Source organism: Pteropus vampyrus, unplaced genomic scaffold (genome assembly GCF_000151845.1).
Source record: "Pteropus vampyrus isolate Shadow unplaced genomic scaffold, Pvam_2.0 Scaffold27, whole genome shotgun sequence".
In the NCBI taxonomy this organism is placed as follows: Eukaryota; Metazoa; Chordata; class Mammalia; order Chiroptera; family Pteropodidae; genus Pteropus; species Pteropus vampyrus.
Genome location: NW_011888808.1, coordinates 3,239,418 through 3,246,573, shown reverse-complemented (window position 1 = coordinate 3,246,573; position 7,156 = coordinate 3,239,418).

Here is a 7,156-nt window from a genome sequence, read left to right as displayed (position 1 = left end):
TTTCCTCTAAAATTTCTTGACTCTTAAATTCTAGTTACAATTACATGAAGTCCATTAAATCATTTATATATTAATTACATAAAATTATAATCATAGAGATCTTTAAAACAACAAAAATCTTTCAAGTATGGATTTAATTAATTATGCATTATCACTCAGCACGTATCACATCGGGAGAGCCAGACAACTATTTCTTAAGTAATAACTGTCAAAATATTTCAGCAAGATCAAATGATAGAGATGTGAATGTGAAGAGTGAGAAAATGAAGTGTTAAAATAGCTAGAATTCAAGTTTTAAGCCAAAAAGGAAAAAAAAAAAAAGTGACAAGAAGAAAAGATTAGATGAGATGTGTTATTCCTTGTCTTAAAGAGAAGACCATATAAGAATTCTTTTTAAAAGTTTCAGTAATTATTGTATTAAAATGAGAATTCCCAAAAGCAGATGTGAATATGCCGGCATTAAATTTGAAGTAGGCCCCAAACTAAGTCTGAATGAATTAATAAAATGTCTGTAAATAACATTAGTTTGCTTTAAAAAAAAAAAAAAAGTGGCAGGGAGAAAATCTTATAAATCTCTTTTGCCTCCTCATCTAATATATAGTTTATCTAGGTACACAGTGTTCATTTAAAATTATTATTTCCTTAATATTTTGAAAGTGTTTTTTAGCATATTCTAGCATCCAACCCAGCTGGTGAAATAGAAGGATGTGCATATCACTCCTTCCTTTAGATCTGATATAACATTTTTCATGATATTCAAATTTTTTCATTTTCTTGGTGTTATGAAATTCCACACTAACAGATCAAGTTGAGTCTTTTATCATTTTTAGGATTAGACATTCAGGGGCCGCATTTAATATAGAACCTCAGTTTCTTCAGTTTGAGGAGATTTCTTTGTATTTAGTCTTTGATGGGTTCCTATCTTTTTTCCCTTTTCTGTTGAATCCTTGTGGAACTTTTAATATTTGGTTTTTGAATGTCATGATTTTAAGAGTTAATTGTATTATGTTTAACTATCACTTTCCATCTCTTATCCTATTTTTATGATTACCTTTTCATCTTTGTCTTCCAGTTCTAATGATTTACTTTGTAGTAATATATATATTTTTTTAATTTCAGGAATATTGTTGTGTTATTTTGCTGTGTTTTTCTTATTATTTTACTCTTTTCTTCTTTATTTATTTATATTTATTTATTTATTTTTGTTATGGTGACATTGGTTAATGAAATCTAATAAGTTTCAGCTGTACACTTTAACAATAAAGCATATATATATTTATACAGTGTGTTCACCACGCATAGTTAGATTTCTTTCTGTCACCACATATTTGATCCCTCTTACCCCTCCCCCCTGCCCCCATCTGGTTACTCTTGTTTTCTGATGATTTGTTTCTTTACTATCTCTGATGATGTTAATTGAAGCACTTTTAAATTTTTTTTCTAGGATCTTTTTCTCTGAATTCTGTGTTTCAAACACAGTATAAGAAAAGAGAGGTAAAAATGATTATTTTAATTTATTCTATTTCAGTTCATGTTTTTCTCAGTTCTCTGTCATATTTGATATGTCCAAATCCTGATACATTCCAGGATTGTGGTGCGAAGACAAGTTCTTTACTACGCTGCAACACTGGTTCTCTATCCTGCAATTTTATGCCCAGCTTCATTCATCTCGGTTTCATTAGCCTTCAATAATTTACCTAATGTGCTTGTTTGCTAATGGGCAATGTGCCATTATCAGTATTGTTGTGGGAGTCTACACACACACACACACAAATCCATACATATGCAATATGTATAATATAGAAATAAATATTATTTCTTTATAGAGAAATAAATATTACATATTGTATTTGCATATTACATTGTAGATACATATTATTTATGAATATTACCTCCTTATCATTAAGTTTCATTATCACTGTAACTTTAACCTAGCATAATAGGGACATACTATACAAATATAAACAGTCACAATGACCCCAAATCTGGAAAATAAAAGTGATAATTTTTTCTCCTATACCATTGTTATATATGTACACACACATATGTGTAATTAAATGTTTGATAATTTTAGTTTGCAATAAGCTCGGACTGCTACTTAATTCCTTTATTCGAGTTCCTTATGTTTCTTAGTGTAATAGATTTGCACAGCAGTCAGATTCATTGAATATCTTAAAAGGTCTTAAACTTTATTAGGCGTTTAATTGTATGTTGGTCTTATTACCACATTTTAAAAAAATAAAAGCTAAGAATGTCTAAACGACTTGTGCCAAACCAAAAAATCACAAACAAATAGGTAAAAGAGTTTAATTAAATCTAATGTTAACTTCAATTCTGAGGCTCTTTCCACTATTTTTTTAACTTCTATGCTGTTATAGCATTGCAATGACAAGTGTAATTAACATGAACTTCTGGGACTTCTGGGTCATATTACCAAATGTCATTGCACGTCCTTATAAAGAAGAAAGAACCTGGACTTCACTGATTCTGATATCAATAACTTACCCAAGAACCAGGATTTCCTACATTACAGATAAAAATTCTATTATACAATTGAAAATATTGATCTCTATATTACTGAGAATCAATATATTTGAAACTTGATCAATTTGCACCTCCTTCGAACATCTACATTATTTATCTATATATACTATCCTGGCCTTAACTCTCCTAAACTTTTCAATCCAATTACATCTATTTTTCCTTCTTTTCAACTTCCCATGGGTACAGCTATACCTTAGCCTTTATTATCACTTATAATTGCAATTTCTAAATCCAATTTACTTATCTTATGCCTGTCTCAATCCATCATTCATCCAATATGGCATTTAGCATAAATGAAAATTCTAATGTGTTATCACTGAAAATTATCTGAGACAATCAGCAATTCTTCCTCTCTCCTCTTGTTTCACCAACATTTTTTTAATGCGATAACAATAATAAAATAGCTACTAATCATTGAACATATATTTAGCCAAAAATTATGCTACAAGCATTTAGAGTTCACAGTAACTTAATGAGTTATTATATTATTATCTTTATTTTACACATGACTAAACTAGGTTTAGACATGTGACTTGTCTATTTAGACACCTTTAGCAAGTGGCAGAGACAGGACCCTAATACAATCATGATATGCACACTCCACCCCTTTATTCATGAGATACAGTATACTGCTCTTCCATTTCATTCACTTGTAACAGACCATTAAACAAACTGAAATTTGGTCTCTGCTCCACCTATGCTCTCTGGAGTTCATTAGTAATTTCATAATTAAATTACCCCAAAGATCTTTCTTTTCACCTTTCTGCAACATTCATAGAATTTGGCACATCTTCATATCTAATCTTCAAATTTCTTTTTCCATCTTCTGGTTCACTTTCTTTCTCTTTTAATGCTTTGGACACCTTTCACAGTCTACATAAATAATTGCACAGGATCTTTCCATCTGTTCTCATTTCTTTTTTAAATCATTGACATTTGAAGATATCTTTTATAAGTGATTTTACTCTTTGTATAAATAATATTTATAAATCCTTAATTTTTTAATTTATGCATTTCTCTTTTAGCAAGATATTTGCGACTTTCTGTAGACATATACCTGGTTAATCCATTGGCTTCAAATTTATTGGATCCAAGTCTGTATCTTCATCTTTCAGAATTTAGTACTTTTGTTGTTACTTAAACTCTGAACCTGGGTCCTGCTGTGTGTGTTCTGTCTAGATAGAAAAAGACAGACATATATATATAGGTAAATAGATGATGATAAATAGATGATAGATAGATAGATAGATAGATAGATAGATAGATAGATAGATAGATAGATAATAGATAGATAGATAGATGATAGATAATTTGCTCTATTATATCTATCTATTTCCCCAGAAATATTCATGATTTTCATTTCCAGGACTATCGTCCTCTTCCTGATAGACTCTCTTATTTCATCGTTATTTTATTATTGAAGTACTTTTTAAAAATAAGCTTTTAAAATTACCAACAGTACAGAAAGTTTCCATACATTCTGTACCCAGTTTCCCAATATTCAATACTAATATATCTTATATAGTATGGTGCATCTGTCACAATTAATAAGCCAATCTTTGAACCTTTTTTTAGCAATTTAAGTCCACATTTTATTTAGGTTTAATTTAGTTTTACCTAATATACGTTTTAAGTTCCAGGATCCCATACTTTATTGGACATTTAGGTCACCTTAGGTTTGTCATGTCTGTGATAGTTTCTCAGACTTTCTTTGTTTATAATGACTTTGATAGTTTTGAGAATTACTGGTTAAGTATTTTGTAAAATGGCCCTCAATTGGTATTTGTCTAATATTTTTTCTCTTAAGATTAGACTAGTTATATGGGTTTTAGGAGGGTAAAGTGCCACTCTCATCACATAACATCAAAGGAATATACTATCACAATAATATATTATTATTGATGCTAACCTTGATTATCTGGCTGAGATAATTTGCCATGTTTCTTCACTGTAAATTATTTGTTTTCCCCTAATTACATAATTTACTTCTTGGAAGAAGGTCACTCTACACAGCCCACTCTTAAAAGTGCCCACTCTTAAGTTAGCCTCTATCCCTCAAGGGCAGAATATCTGCATAAAATATTTGGTGTACTGCATGGGAGATTTATTTATTTTCCTCTAATTTATTCAGTCATTTATTTACTTGAATCGGGACTCATATTTATTTGACATTTTTAAACCATTTATAAACCAATACTACTTTATTTAGAAAGTGATTTTAGTTGATGCCTGTGACTTTTACATATCCCCATCACTGCTTAGTTTTTGTTTCTTTGTTAATGTGTCTTGAGCACTTTCTTACTTTCCGCCATTACAAGCGCCAGGCTCAACTTGCACACTTCCTGCCCCACTTGTAGAATCTGTCATTCCTCGTGAAGTCCTTGCTACCTTCTATTGAAAAATTGTATTACAGAAAAAGATCTGGATGTTAAGTGCGTTCCTTGCTTACTGAGATGTTTGTGTTTGCAGATTCTTTCAGATAACAGAGCAAGAATTTAGAAGTTTTTATACCAACATTTGCATATACAAATACACATATAAATGCTTCTATATATAACCACATACAGCTTTTTTATTACAGTTTTTCATTAAAATTATTAGTACCTTTATTAAACTAAAAATTAGTTCATACTGATGTCTCAGATTCTAATGCATTACCACCTGGATCATTATATATATAGCATTTTCTCTCACTTACATGTAAACTCGTACTCCAAAACTGAGAAATCTGCTTTTCAATATCTCCTATTCATTTCCTTAATCGATCAATTCTAGTATATATGTATAGCATGTCAGCATTGCAATCTAGACCGTCCTGCAAAACAACTTTATCAGAGTTGTTTTTCTTTAGTCTTATAGACTCTATTTATTTCCAGTGGCTCAGGTGACAACCTGCTTCCACACAGTTGTTGTATTCTTTCGTTAAACAGATTATTTTGTCATACTCTTTATTCAATCATTGGATCTTCTCACTGCTATTTATATTTATATATTTAAATTTGCACACATTAAGTTTATTGTTTGTGCTTTAAAGTTCTATCGATTTTGACAAATGTATAGTGTCATGCATCCACCGTCACCATCTCATATAAAATAGTTTCATTGCTTTAAAAATATTCTCCGTGTGTCACATATTCAGGATCTCCTTCTCCAACTCCTGGAAACCACTGGTATGTATAGTGTCTTTCTAGTTTTGCCTTTTCTAGACTGTCATATAAATGGAATCATGTAAATTTATATGTAGCCTTTTTACATTGGCTTTTTCATTTATCAATATAAATTTAAGACTCATTAATGTCTTTGTGTAGATCAGTAATAATAACTCATTTCTAGTTTCAATCATTAACAGCTCATTGCTTTTTATTGCTGAATATCATGTCACTGTATGAATACAAATCCATTTGGAGCTAATTTTTATGAAAATCATATTGTGTGTTAAGCACTTTTTTTGCCCACGGACATTCAATTGTTTTAGCACACTGTTGAAACGATAATCCCCATTATCTATTGAATTTCCTTTGACTTTTTATATTTGTGTGGATGTATTTCTGCACTCTTTATTCAGTTTCCTGTATATACCTTCTGTGTCTATTATTTTGTAAAACCACACTATCTTAATAAGAGTATCGTAGACAATTGGTATTGTTTTTTTTTTTTTTTTTTTTTACTTAATTGCTTTTAAGTAAATCTTGGAATCCCAAAGTGTGAGTAATCCAGCTTTGTTCTTTAGTGTTAGGTTGGCTATTCTGGGTTTTGACTTTCCATATGTATAAACTTTAGAGCCAATTTGCTTATATCTACAAGGTGCTTGCTGAGAGTTTGATAGAAATTGCATTTGATAAAATCCATAGATCATATTGGAAGAACTAACATCTTAACAATATTCAGTTTTCCAATCCAGACTCTCTCTCTCTTTTAATTTAGATGTTATTTGATTTCTCTTATAATTTTTGCAATTTCTGCATGCAAAACTTGTACATAATTTATTAAATTTACACCTAAATATTTATTTTTGGTGAATGTTATAAATGTTTATTTAAATTTAATTATCATTGTTATTGTTAATAAGAGAAAACCAATTGAATTTTGTTTAAATTGAACTTGTTTGCTGTAATCTTGCTATATTTGCTTATTATTTCAGGGGATTTTTAGTAGATGATATAGATTTTTATACATAAACCTTCATATCGTATTTACATAAAGTTTTTTTAATTTCTTGCTTTCTACTTAATATATTTTTTAATTTCTTTTTCTCTCTTATTGTGCTATGTAAAAATGTGCTTATTATACTATAATTTTGAGTAGCAATACTGATAGCAGACCTCTTTGTCATCTTTCAAACTTAAGAGTGGTGTAGAGCCCCTTATTGTTGTGTTAGATTTTTTTTTTTTAAATTTAAGTCAAGTTGAGAACATTCTATTTTTTCCCCAATTTGCTGAGATTTTTAAGATAATAAACAGTTATTGGATTTTGTCAGATATTTTTCTATATTAAATACTATGATCAAAAGATTTTTCTCTGTCAGCCTATTGATAAAGTGGATTACACTGATTATTTTTGCATGTTGAAACAGTCTTGAACCTAGAATGAAGCACAGTTGTTTGTGGTATAT